This window comes from Ambystoma mexicanum, chromosome 9 (genome assembly GCF_040938575.1).
Source record: "Ambystoma mexicanum isolate Mex_15411 chromosome 9, UKY_AmexF1_1, whole genome shotgun sequence".
NCBI classification, from domain to species: Eukaryota; Metazoa; Chordata; class Amphibia; order Caudata; family Ambystomatidae; genus Ambystoma; species Ambystoma mexicanum.
In genome coordinates, this window is record NC_090931.1 from 641500445 (window position 1) to 641523457 (window position 23013).

The following is a 23013-nucleotide window of genomic DNA, read 5'->3' on the forward strand; positions in this document are numbered from 1 at the left end:
TCCAGGCTTCTAATTTTCTCTCTTCCTCCTATGTCTAACTTTGCGTTGCTCAGACAACTCTTAATGCTGCATCGGCAGCCGATTGCTGCGTTCCTTACTCGATAACTCCTTGTATCTAGTTGTTGACATGGTTGCAGAGGCAACCAAACTGGCCACAGCACGCATTCTTTACTTTGAGAGGTTCTTTCCTCCAATGTGCTCGCGAGGCCATATGTTGCTGCTCTGCCTTTACTGTTTCGGCTTACAGTTGTACGCCCCCGCCTTGGTTACCAGTGCTTTTGGGAAGCGTTTGATGTACGAACAGGCTATACCGCCCTGTTCTCTCTCGGGACCCTATGCTGGATGGGCACTTGGATTCACGGTGCCGTACTTCGTTGCTCCGCTACCCCCTCGCTTCACCAGAGGTTATGATTGTTGTGGAATCATGTGTTCCAGCGCTGTGCTCCTCATCTGCTAGCCCAGTGGTCAATCCTCGTCGGCAGTGTATGGGTGGTGTTAGGTTTCATCAGGATAACATTTTAGTGTGGGGAGAGGATGTCAAACAACATAATAGTAGACTCAAACAAGTGTAAAAGAAGCTTGAAGATGCAGGTCTGAATATAACCCTGGAGAAATGCTAATTTAGGAAGAAGCAGGTGGATTATCTAGGTTACAGCATTTCTGGTCAAGATGTAAAGCCGAAAGGGAGTACAGGTCAGCTATTGTAGATATGTCTGCCCCAACCAATAAGAATGAGGTGTCTTCCTTTCTTAGTTTGATTGAATATTACAGAAAGTTTGTAAGAGGTTTGGCGAGTAAAACGAGGCTTAATTAAATTACCCAGAAAGGGTGGGGGGTTGTGTTTGAGTGGAGTGAAGAGTGTCAGAAAGAATTTGAATTGATAAAAGAAGACATAAAAGCCAGTTTTACAAGGATTCAGAGAAGAAGCCAACACTGTGGTCTAACACAGATGCACCGGAATGTGGTCATGGTGGAGTGTTGATGCAAAGAGTAGGCTCAAGTCAATACATGGTAGCATACATCTCAGTCTCTTAAGGCGGTGGAAAGTCGTTTTTCAGTTATTGGACAAGAAGCCTGTCGCTCAAGTGAATACATTGCGATCAATATCAACACTGTAAGCCTTAACACACATTTGCAGGTGGTCCACATGAGTTTCTGCAAGGTATCATAGTGTACTATAGATTAGCCCTAGATGCATAGTCCTAATATGAAGGACTGGTTGTTTTTGATGTTTTACAGATGTTGGCTGCGCAAACATTGAGAGGTCTTGGATCAGTTTGAAATAATACACATTCATGGTGTTGTTCATGATTCATCGTGATTTATGTTCGTCCTGATGAGATACAGGTAGGCACCTTTTCTAAGAAGGGAGATTGAGACAATTAGAGGGTTTTGTGAATTTTGACATGGATACTAACTGGCATTAGTTCACCACTGAAGAATGTCGAGCAAATTAGCAATGTCGACAGAAACATGTTGGGTCTCTATGTATAAATTCGGTATACATTAGCATTGGGGTTGGAACAAACATACAGCATATCCTCTTCTGTGTTTTTTGTGAATAATACCGTTGGACACTTTGGTCATCAAATTCATGTGTTGTCAAGTTGGTGTATTTTGGTTTGAATGTGTATTTCCATTGCAATTTTTGCAATTGTATTTGAATTTTTTTATAATAAACATTATAATTTGACCCCTGGCAGGTCAGATATTAGAAACAGCCTTTTTTTCAAAAAAACATTTTATTAGGATTTTTCAGAGAATATACATCAACATCAGCCTTACATAAAGCTTAATTGCAATACAGTGAACACATACAAAGAGGCTTTTTTTGTTAGAATATTATTATTATGGACCCATCCAGCAGGCTGTATTAACCCTTCCTGAGTTGGTGCTGTGTCCCGTTGACTTTTCTGTACATTTTGAGGCCCATTGGTCTCGGGAGGGTCTTTAAGAATCGCTTGTTTCCTAGTCCATTGTACAATATCTGCACCTCATGGCTACTAGAGATAAATGTTTAGCATATAGTGAAGATTACATAGCTCAATTATTAGGTACTGTTTCTGGGCTCAATCAAGATCATTTGCCAGCCAATTCAGTAGGTAATCCGTGGGATGAACTAGCCCAAATTTGCAAGACTGTTACTCACCGAACTACACAGATCTATAATGTTAGAATACCTAAAGGGGTAAGCATTTCCCCAGGGTTTAATTTTGCGGAATGAACCGCGCTTATTTCTAGACAAAGAACATTTCTGGATTAAATGGAGTTATATCTCCAACAAATATGGTAGGGATTGGCTGGTACTGATCATTGAAACGGCTGACGAAGTGTCCAGCCAAACAGAGATGGACCTTAAGAAGATTAAGGAGAATATTAAAACAGCACTACCTTTAGACGATTTCAAAAACAAACTTGATAAACATATGAAGGAGCGGTCAGAATTCAAGGTTGTTTCTACCAATGACAGAATAGGCAAACTTAAAAAAAAGATTTTAACTCCTTTGCTCGCGACAGTGTTTCTGTACATTAAACTGGATTATGTATCTGGATCAAGTAGTTATCCACCAAACGATTCAAGAAGTAATCGAAGGTTGCGGTTCAGAGGCACTTCTCAGTGCCTTGGGTACATAATAAATTGGGGTGGTAACCAGGGCTCTATCAATCCCAGTTCCAACTTTACCTCCAACAGGGACAGAAATGGTAGAGGGAGAAACACATCCCAGGCCCAGGGTCGTCGTCCCTTTTTAGGTCAAGGCAATCAAGGACAAGGATGGCAAAACAATCCGATCCAGACGAGGAGCCAGACTCAATGATTGTAAATCTAGCATCAGTGATCTTATTGCAGGAAGAGGTTAGGGTTTTGAATAAAGGATTGGCGTTTGTCATTATTGGTTTCGAGTTGTGCCATCAATTACTCCAGAAGGTACATTTACAAGAATTTTTCAAAGACCATGTGTAGCAAGAGTCACAGAACCATTCAGGTCTTAGAAATCCCTCTTCTTTTTGCCCTACCTGGAACACTTGTTCACTCGAATTGACGCTTTGAGAAAAAAGGTCTTGGCTGATTTGGACAAATTGGAAGCTAAGTCTTCCCCCAGACATTCTAATCTGAGCGAGAATTGTTGGCAGAATGACTTTCTCAGCATCCGCAAAGGGCTTTTTGTTTTGTAGTTGTTGCACAGCTACATCTTTGGGAACTGTAACATTACACAGAGACATCTGCCGATTCATTGTTGTCTTTTCTATTGTCCAGGTCAAGCAAGAGGTGGGTTCTGAGGAAGGAATGAAGAACACTAGCCATCCCTGCCAAAGGTTTTCCAGCTTTCGTGACCAGCCATTAATACATTTTGGAATAGTCAGTTTCCACCAGCTTTTACAATATAATTCTCTTGTTTTTTTCACTGCATCTTCTTCTTGTAGTTCACTCCAGATTCCACCAGTAGCTGCTTTTTCGTCTCTGCCTTTCTTTTTAAAGCCCCAATTAGTCGCACTGCATAACAATATGTTTTCATTATTTCGTCAAATGTTTTCTGTGTCTTAATACGATTTCTTGGCTGCGGGTATGAAAAAGGCAAGTTGAAACTCCATAATGTGACTACCAATACAACAAACATTTTGCTTGAGCTGTAAACTGGGGTAAGTGAACGCAACCCTATCCATCCCCTTGGATTTGTGCTTATTCTTGCTCTCCTTGGCACTTTCCCTCCCTCCCCATGCAGATACCCACAACTCAGTCTAGCTACACATTCTCTCACCCAGGCTACAGTCCCTGAGGGCGGTCAACCTATAGCACTATGCCAATAACATAAGAGAAATCAGTAGACCATCTATACTTTGGAGAGTTACTCTATTGGAGAGATGCTGTAAAATAGTGGTGGGCATTGAGCAGCATGAAAAAAGGGAATGCCTCCGCGTAAAGACGTCAGATGTACCCTCCTCCCCCAAACATGAAACAGATGAACAAAAATACATGGCTTACCAGGACTAGAAAAGCACGACTGCCTTGAAAGCCTTTCCTTCACGTATTTCTCTTCTACTTTCATCAAGACCCTCTATCAGCCATTTACAATGAACTTCACCAGGAAGTGCCAGAGGCTCAAATTCCCCATCCTTTCAAATACACAGAATTGGTGCAATCGAGTGCCATGATTTGAGTTATTGCCTAAAAGAAGAATAAAAAAAAAGTAAAATTTAGTATGCTCCAAGTATTTGTGAACCAGGTCTGTACCCAACACCAACCATTAATTTATAGTGGGCTCGCTATTCATGTTCCTGCTTGAGGTGTACCGATTTGTGAGGCAAGCGCAACCTCCTCCAAGACTTCACCCATTGCGGCTTTAACTAGTGGCATCTGCTCGCTAATAAAATTAGAGGTGGGTGTCCTGGAGAGGCAACATGTCCTTTACTGCAGCGCTCTTGTACCTAAAAGGATTCAGTCATTTTGTGTGCGTCCTTTAAAAGAAGAGCACCTGTTTCAGTTTCTTAAAATGTAAATATCAACCATAGAGAGTCCCAGCTTGCAGACAGCAACATGTACAGGGAATAATGTGACCAGAAATAGGAGGTTATGCAGGGACAGAACCCATGACCAAAGTAATCTTGACCGCCCCAATAAGCGCTCATAGCAGTTTAAAAATCCTGCAAGAGAGTAAACCAAGCCATGGGTAAATTTAACAGAGGCATGGTTTCTCACTCATGCGCCATGGCCTGATACATGTATTTTTATTACAGGTAGGGTCGGTGCACCTATCGGAGGAAGGCATGGACCAATTGATGTGGAATATTGCAGAGGCATTGGAGCAGCAACAGCACTAAAGCCAGAGAGGGGCAGCCAGTAGGAGAATGCATCCCCTACTTGGTGACGGTTTGAAAGCAATCAGCCAGATCATTAGAACAGTCATTGTGTGGAACTGGGAAGAAGTCGCCCCACCCACAAAAGGGGGGTGGGGCTCTGTATGTTAACAGCTAGGGTGCCTTAAGGCTGTGGGTCTGTGGCCTTCAAACAGGGGCCCCCAAAGGATGCATCGTGGTGGTGGGGGGCTGGCTTGAAGGATTATGGTGCCTGTTTTTAATAGAAAATAAGCTTTTGGGGCGGCAGGGTCGGGGGGGGCGATACTATATTTTAGTCAGGGGGGCTCAGTATAAAAACGCTTGAAGACCACTGCCTTAAGGGAACAAAGTGCCCTCCCACTTTCAAATAGCAAAGCAATTAACAGCACTCCTTTCACGCCCAGGTCAGAAAACATCCACTACCGCACCAGTCCCCTGATACACAAGGCTGCTGAAAAATCTGGAAACGCAAGAAAATAGCTCCAAGCCCCACAACATTAACAATTAACTGGTCCCATCATTAAAGACAAAAAAAACATCACCATAAACAGCATTCACCCAAGATCATCATAAACCATGATCAAAAAAGATTTTCAAAATTAATGACAAAGATCATTAGCCCTAGAGCAAGCATTCAATAAAGTTTACAGGCAAACTATCTTCAATTAACTGCTGCAGTACTAGCTTCAATTAACTGCTGCGGTCAAATGGTTGGAAAAAACAACCTGCATGGACGGGGCAATAAAATGCCTTCGGATACCTCAACCTATATAGAGAATGCGACATAAGTATAACTAGAACATGGTGTTCAGTCATTTGGTCGACTGAAAACTGGTCGACTGCAATTTGGTAGACGCAATTTGGTCGAAAACCAAATGGTCGAATTTTTTTTTTAATTTATATATTTATTTTTCGGGTTTTCGTTTTGTAAAAAAAGGGGTTTTTAGAGAAAAAAGGGGGTTTGGGGGACCCCCCCCCAAAATATTTTTTAAAAAAGGGTTAAAATAAAACAAAAAAAAATTCGACCATTTGGTTTTCGACCAAATTGGTTCGACTATTTGTCTGGTCGACCAATTTTTTTCGACCAAATGTCTGGTAACCCTAGAACATGCAGTAATCCGGAGTCCCTGAAACTTACATTTGTATATATTAATCATGTAGCAATTTTCCCAAAGTGTTGAACTAAGTAAACTTAGATGGAGCAGAGCATGAGTAATGGGGGTAATTGGAACACTGTCCCACGCGCATAAATAGCCCTACTGTGAACCGAAAAGGCAGTGGAAAACAGGGTGATGGAAACAGTTCTGCCTCACGGGTATAGCATCCGTAACTACGAGGCAGTGAAAAAATATTCAAAAGCATTACAATACAAAATGACAGTCTTTGAACGCCAGACCATTCACTTTTTATGGGGGACAGCTTTACATAACCTCTTTAGGGGTGCTTTGACCTTGAAAGTCAGAGTACCTGCCCTGTACACTTTTCACATTACACAAATCTCAAACTGATGCACATACTGTAAACGATCTTCCCCAGCTCGATCGAGATATGAACCCGGTCGGGAGCAGGGGGTGGGGGTTTATGTAGCGAGGGTGGGGGCCAATTAATTTTATGGACAATTAATGGATGAAACTTTTTTTTTGTTGGCTGGTGTTCAATGGCTTAAGTGAAAGCAATGATCAGGTTGCAAGCATTAAGATAAATAAATGGATTGGGGGCACGGGGGCATTAGTCCACTGTTGTTTAGAGGAGCCTTTTTCTCTCCCTTCTGAGAGCCTTGATGGCCAATATCTGCAACCATTCTCTGTGCGCAGAATCACAACAGCAAATCTAATTGGAGCTTTTGTAAAGTAAAACCCAAAGTGCCCCGTGCCACCAGAAGCAGGAACACAGGAATCAAGGAACACATTCACCAGAGTATTTCAACCATCCCCAGTCTGAGACTACACCCGGCGGTGTGTGCAGCACACCTGGTACCACACAGCAGCTCAGACAGTCTGCCACACACACTTCAAAACTTAGCCAGCCTTCATGCCAGCCAAACAAAACTTTGTCACTCTGCTGCAGAATTAAGCAATATTAAAGATGCTGCAAAGGTCACACCCGCTTCCCACGAGCCACGCACCAACAATCCCCACACAAGGGAAATCTATGCCAGCAGGTGCGTTTGCACCAGCCTGCAGCAGTCTGGGCTGCATATTGAAAATTACAATCACTATGGCCCTTTATCTACAATAGACACATTCTCACAGGGGCTATGAGACACTGCAATGTTCTGAAGCAGATGAATGAGTCAAATCTGAGTATCACTGGTCCTGTGCAACTCTTTCCTTCACAGTAAAGCACTGGAATTATTTCGCTCGTACCCAATGAAGGTGCAGTCATGTGTACGAGTTGTATGTACACATAGCAAAGTCGCACACAAAGAGCACAGCAAGCATGTGGATAATGGACCACTTTAAAAAGCAATCAAGGATTTTGCAAAGGTTTGTTTAGTACATTAAACAGTAAGCTTACGCCGTTCAAGGCCACACGTGCACCGTCCACTAGGGACTGGGGAGGGTCGAAATGCTCTTCCAAACAAAATATATATTAACATATGGCGGTGCCAGCAAGATATCAAATGGGTTTTGGGCCTTTTTTTTATACATTTGTTTTCTTGATGAACAAGGTAGTCACTCTACAGCAGTGGTCTTCAAACTTTTTTGACCTAGAGCCCCCTAAGAAAAAGGTACCTGGCTTGGGTCCCGAGTGGTTATCGCCCGCTGGTGTAGTAGAATGGTGCCCCAAATGGAGGTGTGGGTGCCAAACAACAAATTCTTTCAAAATCACTGCAGTAACTCAAATTAGATTAAAGGGCAAATATCTGTAAACACAGCATTCAGAATTTCTTGCTACAGACAACTTTACTAAGTGTAGTGCTTGATATTTATTCCCTACACGAACGTTTGACATGTAACAATTTAAGCACAACAACTTGATTACCATCCATGCAGTAACTAGCAAGTTGGACAGTGATATACTGGAGAGCTGAAGGGTGGGTCTGTCTTTCAGCAGCCAGCCCGTCACTATTGGGTTCAATTTTTGCAATAGCGAACCACAGGTTTTCTTCCAGCTTTGACCGATATTTAGGGTCGGATTAATGGAATCTTTAGCGAGGTGCAAAACAACTTTGCACTACAAAAGTACTCTTTGCACCTTAAATTAGGCCCATTTAACGTGGCGCAAAGGGTACTCGCAGTGCAAAGTGAATTTGCACTGCAAAAATACACGTTGCACTGCTCTGTGAATCAGGGTCTTAGTGTTTAGGGCAGCAAGTGCTGAGAATCCAATCTCGCAAAGGTACCAGGCGCTGAAAGGTAACGGTACATTTGGATAAACTTGGAAACTCTGCATTTTGCCAAAATACCCCCAAAGACAATTTTTTTAATTGGCTCTCCAGTAGGCAGTCTCTTTGAAGCCCCATTAGTTCCTCTTGGAGGTGTATTGGGAGGTGGGCCCCTGCGTCTGCTAGGAAAGGCTGAACCACTCAGTCATTGATGCTACAATTGTGCTCTAGAAAGTACTTTGAGACTGGTTCTGGGGTGGTTTCCTATTAGTTCTGAAACACATGAAAGATCATACTCCGACTCAGGAGCATCTGCTAAGAATGGAATTGCGACGGAATGCAGACATCAACGCTCCTCCTCCAAAGCTCAAGCTTCTTTAATGTTGACATTTTTGCGTTCATAGCCAATTATGTGATTTTTTTTCTGTGCCTTGCAGGGAGTGGTTTAAAAATGTAGCTTTTCAAAGAGCTCACCATAGTAAGCTAACAGTACAAGCCAGTGGCTCTTCTTTCGTCTGGTATAAACCCAGGAGAAAGTGTCACTTTGTTACAGAGTTCCTAAACGTGATTTAAAACCTTTCCCCACAGAGAGCCACCTGGCCTCTGTGTGAAACCACCAAGCATCATGTTCAGCTCCCATTTCTGCACATAATGTGGCAAACAGACTGGCTCTTGTGCGGTACATCTTAATAAAATGTACAATCTTTACAACAGAAGTCATCACCTCCGAGTCCATTCCCCATATTGGGCACAGGCAAAGCTTCCGGGGGATCACGCAGTGTGTCCACAATATATGTGGAGCTAGTGCCAACACTTGCTTTTAACCCAGCTCTAGCCCTACACATTGAAGGAGTACCATCCATGCAAATAACACAGTAGGAAATTTGGAAGTAGTTAATGTCAAAGACTACAGATGCAGTTACTGTGCCCTGAATTGGTTTACAAAATATTTCTCCAACATTTCTTTTCCACAGCTGTACCTCACAAAAGCACATCAAATGTGCTTCTTTTGAAAGGTCAGTGACCTCCTTCAACTGTAGGGCAAACAGACTGTTTCACGCATGATATAAATTCTGTACTGATAGAGGACAGGTCAGTGATGCGGCGGAAAATAGTGGTGTCAGACATGGGGTTACTTAGTATTCCCCGGTTGACAACGAGAATTGTTGGCAGAATTACTTTCTCAGCATCCGCAAAGGGCTTTTTGTTTTTGTCCAGGAAATGTAAGAAGCTTCCAAAGGCATTTGCAGTTACTGAGGCCACATTTTTAAAACGTGTTTTTTACTTTTGTATGCCTTGCTTTGCAGCTGCCGTACAGACAAATCCCTCGTCTTTTTTGCTTAATCAGCATGTTTGGTTTCCAAATGCTGCCTTAATTGTGTTAGCTTCAGGCTTGCTAATGGAGCGCAACAAACCAAACACTGCAGCGTAACTTGTCCAGCAACTGCGATCCATGGGAATCCAAAGTCCAAATAAGAGATATCATATTTATGTGATTTCTTTTGTCCGTTTCCACCTCTCCTGCTTTTCGCTTGAGATTCCTTCCATCTCTGAGCACTAGGAAATAGTCCCGTACTGTGATATTTCTGCATTTTAAAGCCTGAACACGAATAAAAGATGGATTTTTTCATGCGGAAACATCACATACTGCCCCCCCTTCCCGACCCACTCATTAACTCGTTAATCCTTGGGAGGGGGAGAGATTTAGCTAACCCACAAGTTCCCCACCCATCAACACACGCACGCACAGTCCAAAACTCACCTCTGCGACTACTCCGCTGGGGCTCACAGCCCCCGTCAGCCCCTGTAGGCACTCGTGTGCGGCAGGGGTTTTTCAGGTAAGATTTAGAAACACCGCTCTGTGCGGTCATGGAGTGGCATTTCTAAATCGAATCCCGCCTCCCCCACCCCCAACCGGTACAGTGAAAAACATTGTTTCACTTAGTACCAACGATTCATCTAAAAAAATGAGCCTAAATCTGTGAAAACATTGCAAACGCTTACTTTAATTTATGTCACATTTAAAAACCATTTCAAGTTTTCAAAAATAAAAAATGATTCACAAGATTTAAAATGGCAACCACCACATGCAAAGATTTAAAACCAATCACGTGAAAAGGCTGGGGGGGGGGGGGGGGAAATGGGTCAGAAATACTAGTTGGATTAATATAAACAAAAAAGGTTTTAAAAAGTCTCAGAAGACTCCCTGTTCAGATCGTGAAGTTCTAGCTCAAACTTTTTTTTTTAAAGTGTGGTCCTGGACTAGGCCTCAGTGGCGGCAAACACCACACCTGGAGGCACATTGCTGATATAAACATTCAGCACTTCCACTCAACCAATAGTACATAGTGAAAAGAAATCCTTACCTGCCTGCATGACTGGGTCAAGTACTTCACTGGATTTTTCTTGCTGGTACACGGTGGTTAGGTTGACACACCGGAGCGATGCTGCTGCAATGAAAACAAACAAGGATACATGGGTCTACTTGAGACTTCAAAATGAAGATTAAATGAGCAGGGGTTAAAAACAGCTCTTGGGCATCAGCTAGTAAGCAGGACGCAAAGTTGGGAAACCGGGAGAGAGTCGACAGTGCACTGTAAAGACAACTCCCACACGAGACATGAACTTTTAGTATCGCCCCAAACTGGACATGAGAAAGGAACAGCCTCAAGAATAGGTTGGAAATCCCAGATTGTGACTCCTAACTAGACCTTTAAAATTGCTCCACCATCACCCACAGCAAATTACAGTTGTTTTAAAAAAAAGGCATTCCTACCGTCAGCAAGTCCTACTACAGGGGTCAGGATTTTTTATGGTGCCATTGCTGCTGGGGTCTTTGCTGTCCAAGATGGGATGATGGAGCCAAGATGTGTTCCTGCAATTGAAAAAGTATAATAAAAAAAACATTATACATAGATGTACGAGATGGACTGTAGCAGTATGTGCACACTACACTGCCAGCCGGCACACATCCTCCCCTGCACGCAAAAGGGACCTAGAGTGCAGGGTCCTACCGGGAAATCTCCAAAGTTCCCTATACGTCAGTCCACCCCATCAGTCAGAGCACATAACTGAAAACGTGACTCGTACCCAGTCACAGACAAAAAAATAATAGAGTGAGAGAAAGCATCAGTTTGTTAAATTTGACCCTTTCGATTCCCTGCCTAGAATAGTTTAGAAGTTCAGCCTGTTGGTATTCCATCATTCATCTACATATCTTACATATAATCCAACACGGTAGTTCTTAACTTACCGAGCTAACTTTCGAAATCACTGAGTAATAGCCATGTAGCTTTTACTGTAGTTCGGTGACAGCGCTGACATAGCAGCAGACTGCTGCGGCTGCCATGCCAAACACGATGGGCCCTGGCTTCTCTCTAACACATGGTGTCCCATGCAGGCGAAGGCCTGGCACCCAGATGTCCATGAATTCCACTTTAAATACTTCTACGGCAGAAGTACTGTTGGTAACAGTGATTTTAGTACATCAAGGGATGCATAGACTCGCTCTATAGTAGATGGCTCCCGGGTTAGCTCAGCAAGTGGACAGACCGTTGCTGAGACTTGATATATGCAAAAGGTTGAATTTAACCCAAAAAACTAAAGAAAATACACGCAAAACTTTTAATTTAATGAGTTTTTGCAATTATTTATAAATTACTTATTAAAAAAAAAAAAGGATGGTGCTATAAAAGGTGTTTGGCCAAGGGATGGGTTGGGCAATGTCTGCCTTTGTAGTGAAAACCAAAAGTTGGCACCCACGAACCCAGTATAATTTCCTAATAACGGCTGTCAGCACAACGGAAGCATTTATTTGCGATTAACCAGTTTGATCAACTAATAAATATAACCTGTGATGAAACACAATGAGGGCCACACAAATTACAGAGTATTGGTGTGGTGCTCAAAAAGGAAAAAAAAAATGACATCTTAAAGAAAACTAGTGAAGGCGTTTCAGTCACGTTTGAGTTTGGAAATGACCCCCCCCCCCCCCATGAACGTATAAAATGCACATTTTGAACAATAATGTGTTGTATGATATCCGGCTCCCCCACGGCAGATTGCTGGAGTCGGGGAGCCAGATATCACACAACACTGGCAATGCATGCTTCTGTCCCTGCTCGCCCCCTCTGTGGGGTCAGAGGGAGAGGGGCCAGCATTAGCAGTGATTCCCCCCCCTGCTCGCCTCCTCTCCTCACTCGTTTCCCTCTGTAGGTCCAGAGGGGGGAGAGGGAAGCAGAAGGGCCGCCAAAGGCCTGAACGCTTGCTTCCTGGCACCCCCGCCAACTGTGGTGTGGGGGGCTGAGCCGTGAAGCGGCATCCCTTACCAGGCAAGAAAACACTGGCAGTACCAGCAGGAAGCAAGCGTGGACACGCCATCCAAATGCAGAAAGTGCATGTCCAGGCTGCATTATTTCCCGTTTCGTGGCCACGTCACACTGCCTGGGCACATGCATCGGGGACCAGTGGCTCGCCATGCACAATTAAGTGAGGGATCACCATCCTGGATCACATGCCCCACAGAGTGAAGACCTCTGACCAACGTCCCCTTCCCGCTCAAAATTGATCCCCAGGGTCATGATCTAAAAGCGATGGCCCTGCCCTGGCCATCTGAACAGAAGAACCCTAGGGAGTAATTGTGAGAGTGCTTTCATGGTTCTCACAGCGCACAGCTCCCTGCTGGTCCCCGTTAGTGCATGGCCACGGTATTGTGCGTTATGATGAGGATGTGCTTCCCTTTGAGAGAAGGGGCAAAAGCTTTCAGAGCTAATCTGATTGCTTGCACCTCCAGCCTGTTGATGTGGCAGTGGGCTTCCATTGTGGACCAAAGGCCACTCACCTGCAACTCCTCGCAGTGAGCACCCCAACCATTCAGAAATGCATCCGTGACCACCCTGGTCTGGGATCATTGAGGCCAGAAGGGTTCCCCCACTAACATATTCTCACTGCTGGACCACCAAGAGAGATTGTCAACCACCGACCTGGACATCTTTAGAAGGCCCTTAAAGGTGCTGAAGTACTGGGACCATTGTTCCTGTAAAAGCCACTACAGAGACTGAATACGCAGTCTGGCCTCTGGGACTAGAAAAATGCAGGAGGCCATGAGGCTCTGGAACGGGTCCATGGATCTACGAGATACTATCATGCTTTATAAATTGCACCCTGGTGGACTTATGGACCTGAGAAAATTGTTTAGGTCTTGTTAAGTCAATGTTGAATCCCTTTATTCATATACCTTTTTGCTTATTCCCTTCGTAGTTTGTCTCTGACAAAATCTATTGCTGCATTATCTTTCTGTTCCTTTGGTTTGTTTGAAAAATACATGTTTGGGTTGGTTTGAATGAAGTATGCGGTATGTATGGAATGGGTCATCTGTTTGTGCGAGTTTGCACATCTTTTAAAATGTATTAGAGGCTTCCGGCTTAAGGATTAGCTTGTTGTATTATGAAATTTAATTTGTTTTCTTTTTTATATGTGCAATTAAATGTTCTACCTCAAATAAACCCCTGGTTGGTCCTTTACTTCTGTTCACCTCTGGAACAGACAAACCATCCGTCTGACACTGGTGACCCTCTCCTCAGGGTAGTAGCCCTTCCCACCCCGGTGTCCAGGACCGCTCTGATGAACTGGAGCTTTTGTGTTGGTGTTGTGTGGGATTTCTCTAAGTTAAGGGAGAAACCCAGCCTGTGGAATAGTGAACAAGTGTCCTTGAGATGGGACAAAATCTGCTCTGCCGACCTTCCTCGGATCAACCAATCGTCCAGGTATGGTAACACATGAACGCTGGACCAACCCAAAGAGGCGCACCTTGAACATGTAGTGCTCGTCTCCTCTAAGGAATCTCAGGAAATGTCCTGTGCTTTTGGTATATCGGCACGTGGAAATATGCATCCTGGTGATCTAACGACAGCAGCCAATCCAGAAGTCTGAGAGCGTGGAGAAATTCTTTCAACGTCACCATCTTGAAGGTGTCCTTCCACTGGAACTTTTTCAAAGCCCTGCAGTCCGAGATGGGATGAAGTCCTCTGCCTTTCTTAGTTACCAGCAAATATCGGGAATACCAGCCCAATCCTCTCTGCTCGGGAGGTACCTCTGCCAAGGCATCTTTTAAAAGCAGGGCCCACAGTTCTTCCTGGAGCACCTGTTCGGTTGTTGAGGTGGAGGTGGTCTGTCCGGAGGGCTCCTTAGAAAAGGCAGATAGTACCCCCATTGGACGAGCTGAAGGACCCAGGCATCAGAGGTAATTTCCCCACCATTGGAGCCAATGCGTGCCTATCTGTCCCTCAACCGGAGAAGCATGGCGAGAGAACTCAAAGCAACGACCAGGCCCATTGGCAAGGACTGCCGGGCCAGATCTTTACCATTGTCCCCCATCCGCAAAAAGCCTTCCGGCATCTTCCCTTTGGGAATGTACTGGGAAGCTTCCCTGGTGGTTTGCCAAAGCCCACAGCTGTATTTCGCAAATACGCAGAATGCATTGATCACCTTTAGGGCCCTACTGCCCGACGAAAATACTTTTTTGCCAGGGTATCTATTTTCTAACCTTCCCTGTACGTAGGGAGAATGAAATTGATGTGGATGGTCTAGTATTAATGGTGGCTGCTTGTACGACTAGGCCCTGGGGCTTAGGATGAGTGGGGAGGTATATTGGGTCCCCTCTTGCCAGCTTATACTTCTTCATGAAGAAATAATTCACAGGTGCTGTGGTACAAGACTCCTGCCACAAGGTGGTGGTGGGGTCAGCAATGGCCATATTGAAAGGCATGTAGGGGCTCCCTCATTCAAAATGTCAATCAGATCATATCCTGACAGAGGTCTGGCTGGAGCACTGAAACCTAGGGCATCCACTCCCCTGTGGAACGATACTTTGCACTTGCACGACCATACGGGTGGGCTTGCCGAGTACCCATCAGAGGATGTGTCCAAGCCACTTGCATCTCAAAGCCCCTCTGCCACAGCCATCAAATCAGCCACATCTGAGAAAAGATCTGTGCCTCCATTGCCCGAATATGTGAGATCAATGTCAAATGGCTTGTGGACATCATTGTCACCTTAAAGTGACACCATAGTGCTGAAGAAATCAGATCGGCACTGAGGCTTGTACGATCAGTCGGACATGGACGCTGATGGATCCACACCAGATGTCACTGATAGCTGCGCCAACGCATTGCCAGAAGTTGGCGCCAATCCCAAGGGATCAGGTGCCGACATGGTTTCCTTGGGCCTGGGCACCACTGGCGCATACTGCTTCGAGGAGTCACCCGTACCTGCAGATGCTTTCTTAAACATGTCGAGCATTTGCTCTTTAAAAACCTCCCACTCGGTCCTAGATAAAGGCCCTGAAGCCCACTTAATGCGTACGTCAGACGAACCAGGATCGTACATTCGTTGATGACGCCATTTCTTTTTATGGGAAAAGGAGAATGAGGAATGACTGCACAAACGTGATCGCCTTTTGGTCTCTTTATGGTGCCCAACATCCTTTGCTGGAGTGGCTCCATGCGTCTTGAGCTTCGATGACCAGCCGGTCAAGCAGCCCAGAGATTTTGATGGGGGTCAACCTAGCGCGAGTTTTACAGCCCTCTTCCGTAATGGTTTCGGGTTCATGTTTATGCAAGATCCACAGTCCTTGACGTGATCGATGCAGAGGCACCACACACAGACACTATGTCGGTCGGTAATGGACATCTTGGAACGACAGTCCTTGCACCGCTTGATGCCCGACAACTTGGGAGCCAACAATGTTGAAACCGCGTTGAATAAGATGAAAATTCATTGGTTGAAAAGAAAGTGAGGTGTGCCGATGAGCAGCGTGCTGAGCGTGTGGAAAAAAGAAACAGGAACCAAGGGATAGGGGCATAGTGATGCAGTATATGTAGGGCGACCGAAGTCACATCTGGAGTTGACGACTGTCGCATCGAGTCAAGAGGGATCGACGGCCAAGTCGAAGTGCACTAGTGCCCCATGTTGAAAGTTTTCCGAGCAGCTGACACTGGAATGGATATCTATCTGATAAGGAATCTGCCCGGAGAAAAGCAATCCATTGAAATGTATTTTGCATAAAAATAGAGCTGGGTAGCCGTACTCTCTCACTCTTTCACTCTGCTCCATGATCTTATACTTCCTTACTCTTCTACCATTCTCAAGTCTTACCCCCCTACTCCCCCACCTTCTCTTACTATCCAAACTTTCCATTCTATCCTCCTCCTCTCTCCCTTTCCCCCATCTCCTTACACCTCTTTCCTCCTCTGTTCATTCCATTTTTTCACACTCCTCACTCTTATCTCACACTCCCTTCACCTATGACAGTCTCCACCCCTTTATATGCCCCTCTACAACTCCTGCCTATGCTTTGTCCCCCCTACCATTCACTACTCCCTCCCTCTACCACTCACCTCTCATTTCCACTTTAACCTTCTCTACTCCTCCGACATATACACTCTTCAACTACCCTGCTTCTACCTCCTGCATACCACACTACCACTCCATCTCACATACACTCACAATCACAGCTCCCACTGGAGTCACTGGTTATCACTCCCACACAGAGTGCACGCAAGTCATTAACAGTTTATTCAGCACTTGGGTCCACTTTCTGTGCACCTCACTGATCAAAGGGTTTTGGGGCATCTAGGAAGGGGCTAGAGGATGCATATACATTTCTTAAAAGGGAACCAGAGTAAATCTAAAACAGGATGGCCACTTGTGTTAGTATGAATTACCCTGAGAAAAATGGGGGATGCAAAATTACTATAGGTGCAATCAAGCCATGATATCTTGCACCCCCCACAACCAAAAGGTATGGGGTTGTTCCGCTAGGGGCTAGATGGTGCCTCAGCATTGGTTGGGACCAGATTAAACATTAAACAGGATGACCACGTGCGCTAGTGTGAGTTAACCCCAGGGAGGTAGGGGATGCAAATTACCATAGGTGCGCTCAGGCAATAATATCTTGCACACCCCACAATCAAAAAGGTATGGGGGTGTGCAGGGAGGGGTTAGATGGTGCATCTACATTGGTTGTGACCAGAGCAAACACAAAACAGGATGACCCCTGCTGTCAGTGTAAATTAACCACAGAAAGGCAGGGGATGCGAATTACCATAGTGGTGTTCAGACCATGATATCTTGCACCCCCACAATAAAAAGGAAGGGGGTTTCCCGGGAGGGACTAGATCAGGGGTGCACAACTAATTTTGACAGAGGGCCGAAAGTCCTTACATGAGGGCTATAGTGGGCCAAAAAGTAAACGTGGGCGGGGCGGAAGGTGGGTCATGGCAGGAGGCTTTTTCAACCCCCAATTTGTATTAAACACATGGAAAAATAATATGTTTTTGAGAGGTAACGATTTTTATTGCATTTCAAACGTACATTTTGTACTACACATTTTCCATTGTTATAATTTATTTCGATTTAGTTATTGTATATCGTCTGTTTAATTAAATTATATATGTTTTATTGACCAATGATTGGACATTCCGTTATTTTGGACTGCTATAGTTTGCTGTTTGAGTTGCCCAAGAGGAGTATGGCCTTCGTTGAGTCAGGTTTCCTCAAAAAAGCAAAGGATGTACATCTCCTAACTGTGCCTGTTTTAGCTTTATTATTGGGTTCAATCTTGGAGTGCAACACTATGCCCCATGGCTCCCATCCCCAACCAAACACTATGCCCCATGGCCCCCTCACCCCCAACCAAACACTATGCCCCATGCCCCCCTCAACCCCAGCCAAACACTATGCCCCATGCCCATGGCCCCCTCACCCCCAACCAAACACTATGCCCCATGGCTCCCTCGCCCCTAACCAAACGCTATGCCCCATGGCCCCCTCGCCCCCAACCAAACACTATGCCCCGTGGCCCCCTCACCCCCAACCAAACACTATGCCCCATGGCTCCCACCCCCAACCAAACACTATGCACCATGCCCATGGCCCCCCCACCCCCAACCAAACACTATGCCCCATGCCCATGGCCCCCTCACCCCCAACCAAACACTATGCCCCATGGCCCCCCTCACCTCCAACCAAACACTATGCCCCATGTCCCTCACCCCCAACCAAACACTATGCCCCAAACACTCTCAAGCATGCACCCATACAGACCCGAACCCCCCCACCCCCCAACTCAGCACACACACTCAAGCTTGCACCCATACAGACCCAAACCCCCCATACCCCAACTCAGCACACACACTCTCAAGCATGCACCCATACAGACCCAAAACCCCCACCTCAGAACACACATTCTCAAGCATGCACCCATACAGACCCAAACCCCCCACCCCAACATACACAACACAAACATTCATACACATCCGACACACCCCCAACCCCCCATCTCAACATACACAACACAAACATTCATACACATCCGACACACCCCCAACCCCCCATCTCAACATACACAACACAAACATTCAAAAACAAACATCATGCACATCCGACACCCCCCCCATCTCTACATGCACAACACAAACATACAGCAGAACAGACCCGACACAGACTCGACACACAAACAAACAGACCACTCACCGGACGTGCTGTAAGGCGGGTAAGCTGGAACGCTGGCGAGGAGAGTGGTACTACAGCTGGCGTGGCCAGCAAGGCTGAAATGCCTTCCGGCATCAAGCCTTGCTGGCCACGCCAGCCGTAGTGCTGGCCCTCCATTGGTGCAGCACACACACACTACGTGGCGCGTAGGAGCGACGTGGTGCGTGTGTGCTGAGCCAATGATGGCCAGTGTTTTGTCCGGCCCGGAAGACAACAAAGACTTTCCTAATGGAGGGCGGCCGATGCTGCTTGCGGGCCCCCCTCCATTAGGAAAGTTTGTGCCTCGCGGGCCGGACTAAATAGCATGGCGGGCCGCATGTTGTGCACCCATGGACTAGATGGTGCCTCTACATTGACCAGACTAAATATAAGACAGGAAGACCACTTGTTTTAGTGTGAATTACCCCAAGAGAAATCGGGGAATGTGAATTACCATAGGTGTGTTCAGGTAATGATATATTGAATCCCCACAATCAAAAAGGTATCGGGTGTCCCGGGAGGGACTAGATGGTGCCTCTACATTGGTTAGGTCAAGATTAAACATAAAACAGGATGACCAGTTGGGTTAGTGTGAGCTAACCTCAGGAAGGCAGGGGATGCGAATTACCATAGGTGCGTTTAGGCCATGATATATTGCATCCCCCACAATGAAAGGGTATGGGGGTGTCCAAGGAGGAGATAAGTGGTGCTGATACATTGGTAGGGACCAGACTAAATGTAAAACAGGATGACCACTTGTGTCATTGTGGATTAACCCCAGGGAGACAGGGGATGTGAATTACGATAATACATGTAGAGGGACTGCTGGTGTCATATATATATATATGTGAAAATGGGGTCAAAATAAACATTTAGGGGGTCACAGTAATCACATAGATCCGTCTTGGAAGCCGAAGAACAGCACTGCTGGGGACAAAAGGCAAGTAATTACGCAGACTCTCACTAGTCTGCATTTCATCCCCATACGAACAGCCCAAAATGTCAGGGAGTGGGCTGGAGCTTCATTAACCCAATGGTGTTGTATCCATGACATAAGCATCCCATAACAGTTACTTGCAGCATTGTGTGATCGTGTGCACAGTTTACCAAGCCTGGGATGACCAGGGAGTTTAACAAAAATGTTGTAAAATGCTGTCGACTGCCCTTCCCAAAAGGCACATGCCGAATGGAGACCCTACCGTGCACCACCTGCATTATGACAGAGTTTTGTGGGGCTAACTGAACCCTGTGACATACAACGATGCTACAGCCCACCGCCCCCTTTATCCTTAAGAGAACCTCCTGCAGTGCTTGCTCGTGTTTTGATGTTGGAATCAGATATAGAAAGGTTAATTATGCCATAAAAAATGTTTAAGCGCTCCATCTGCTGTCACAGTACAACTTTCTTTATTTAGACTGTAGTCTTTATAACGTTCTATGTGCAAATGTACAACTGAGCGTATGCTAGGTAGTTCCCAGATCCTGCTTTGGGGAAAGCCTGGTTAGTGCACACCCCATAACACTCTCCCACTGTAGTGTGCAATATGCAACTTTCAAAGTATTCAAAATTGGGGGGTATACCGGGAGCTTCACATACCTTGCGCTGCATACTGTTGCGTGCCCTGCTCTACGACACATGGTGGGAACCCTACCCCCAACACGGGAAGCCATACATTATACCATATCATACTGTAAGACCCTGAAACAACGCCCATCTTGTAGCTCACGCCGACATGGTAGCTCTGAGGGCAGGCTACGGGGTGAGCGTGGCTCCGAAGATTGCCGAACACTGCCCCCCACAAGCGGCATCATGACAACATGCAACTACTTTTAGCAGCAGCATGCAGCAGCATGTTGGGCCAAAATATTTTCCACATTCTGAATGGAAAAACATAAGACGCAAAAGGCAAAATATCAATGTACCAACTATTTTCAGCACTTTAAGACACAATGCAAGAGGTGTAAAAAACTCCCTTAGGTTTGGAGATGTGTTATGTGTGTATCATCAAAACACATTTTCAATGGGTGCTTTATTCTGTTGCTCGCTTTAACTGTTGCATATTTGCAGGGTGACTGGAAAGGCTACGTTGCTTATGACAAAGAAAACGAGTTGTCAAGTTCATCGCAGCCTGTGTGTCCCACAGGGGCTGTGACCAGGGAGGGAAACGTCTAGTGCTTGATGAGCTGAGCATATAGTAGAACTGCCTGGAAGAAACCAAATGTGCCAAGAAGCATGTTCCTTTGAACTGCTAAGGAGTTCAGGGGCACGGAAGCCCCAAGCCTGCGTTGCGCTCCTGGCTTCCACGATATTATGCATCCCCACAAATGAGGGGCAGAGCTACAAAGACAAAACTGGCCAATCCCAGGAAGAGAGCTGTTGGAGGGAGGGCTATCAGGGTGCATTTCCATATTCTTATGCGGTTTGTATGGCTGTAGCCATCTGTGGGTGGGCGGGGCATCCAAGTGAGCGTGGCTCCGGAGATTGCCTAACAGAACCAGTGTTGCCAACTTGGCGCCTTTCTTGCTATATTTAGCGAGAAAGTGCGCTCCCCTAGCGACTTTCTGCTAAAAAAGCGGCTAGCGAGAAACCTAGCTACTTTTTTCCATTGGTTTGGGAATTACACTTTTCTCTATTGGTTTCCAAACCAATGAAAAAAAAAAGTAGCTAGGATTTCTCACTAGCAACTGACCCGATGCGGACGTAACTGTTGACTTGACAGCTGTCCGGTCACCAGTGTATGCAACAGCAGAGCGTGACGCCATCCCGCAGCCTGTCAGGCTCAGCCTCCATTTCGTGCAGTGCTGCACTGACCAGTTTGTTGCTGCAGGGTACTGGCAAAAGTTGCCTTTCCGCTCTGTGGTTTTTCCCCTGTGAATTTAGAAAGTGAATTCAATGTTCACTTGCATTAAGAATATTTAACAGATTTGAACATCTTTCCATCGTGTGCGGTCAGTTGTGTATTTTAGAACGCTCCATTGGTGCGTTTTGTCAGAATAAACCCACAAGTCTGCAGTCAAAACATGTTTGAACTGTGTTGCAAAAATGAAAATAGCAAAACATAAGTAAAAGTCAAACTTTGTATTCCAGAAGTAAACTGTACTATGATAAAATATCAATACATATTCAGTATACTGCTCGATCGGAAAAGTAATGAATTCTCTGGGGCTCTATGGACCAGGACAGGCAACCTTAAGCCACATGTTTTCAGACATACTGGTGCGTTCTTTTAAAGTGAAATTCACAGATGTTTGCCTCTCTGATTTTCAATCACCCATCATGCACCTGGCAAATTAGGCGATGATGTCATTTAGCTACTTCTTGAACAGCCAATAGCTACTTTTCTTACTGAGGAGAGGGCAACACTGAACACACCCACCCACAAGCTACCATAGAACACCGGCATGGGGGTAATACCAGCCAAGAAGACACGCAAAGATCGCTGTTGGTGAAACCAAAATCAAAACAGGAAAAACAAACCCACCGACAACTTAATATACCCGACGCTTCCGAGATGTAGAAGCGCCTCATAAATACACAAAAACAAATAAAAACCTGCCCTTACACGGCACGGTATGCGCCTTCCTCCGTGATTCTCTTCCTAGCACATCTTACATGAAAACATCACGACGACTTAACGGAAATACGTCATGACGCTGTAAAGGCATTTTAGAAAGTATCGGCAAACTTTTAAACAAAAGCTATCCGGGCTCAGGACTTAATGTGTGATTGATAATGACAGCAATATAATGCCTCCCTTTAGCCTTTTCTGCCACACAAACCAAAAGGAGCAAATGAACAGAACAACCCCCTCCCTGGGGAATGCCAAATCGCCCCCACTCCGAGAAAAAAATATAACTGCAGTGTTATGCTGGAAATTCGTACCCAAATTCGTCTATCTGCATAAAACCCATATCCCCATCTGCTGCACATAACATCCTCCAACTCCCCTCTCCAGCGGGCAGGATAACCATTTGCTGTACTGTTCACTGATACAGTACACGTCCAATTGGGAATGGAGGAACGCTCGGTGTCCAGACACAATCCATAACTGCATGAGAAAACCCAATAACGAACTGAATCCGAATGTAATTTACGTAAGTCTCACCCGACGCACATTACAAACCCCAACAATACACAGAAATACTCCCTTCCCAAAATAACAATCAACATGAGTTAACTTCAAGATTTACCATAACTATACGAAATGTGCTTTGTAACGGAGGAATCTCTCCCGCTAATGCAACGCCTTGCCTTCCCGCTCGTGCAAAAAAGATATCAAGTGAACGTTGAAACCCACGGAATGCAGCGCGGCAGCCCACGT

The 23013-nt window shown here is 45.4% G+C and overlaps 1 long non-coding RNA gene across 2 annotated transcripts; it reads right to left on the bottom strand.

Annotated features, from left to right (window-relative positions):
* Positions 1-1723: 1723 nt before the first annotated feature.
* On the bottom strand, positions 1724-23013 carry LOC138488415 (uncharacterized). 2 transcript variants are annotated; one of them, XR_011274656.1, is made up of 5 exons: positions 22883-23013; positions 10938-11036; positions 10528-10611; positions 3983-4165; positions 1724-3557 (listed from the first exon to the last, which is right to left on the bottom strand). It is a non-coding gene; the product is annotated as an uncharacterized lncRNA (long non-coding RNA). The 2 variants fall into 2 exon arrangements; XR_011274657.1 differs by lacking the exon at positions 22883-23013 and adding an exon at positions 22255-22339.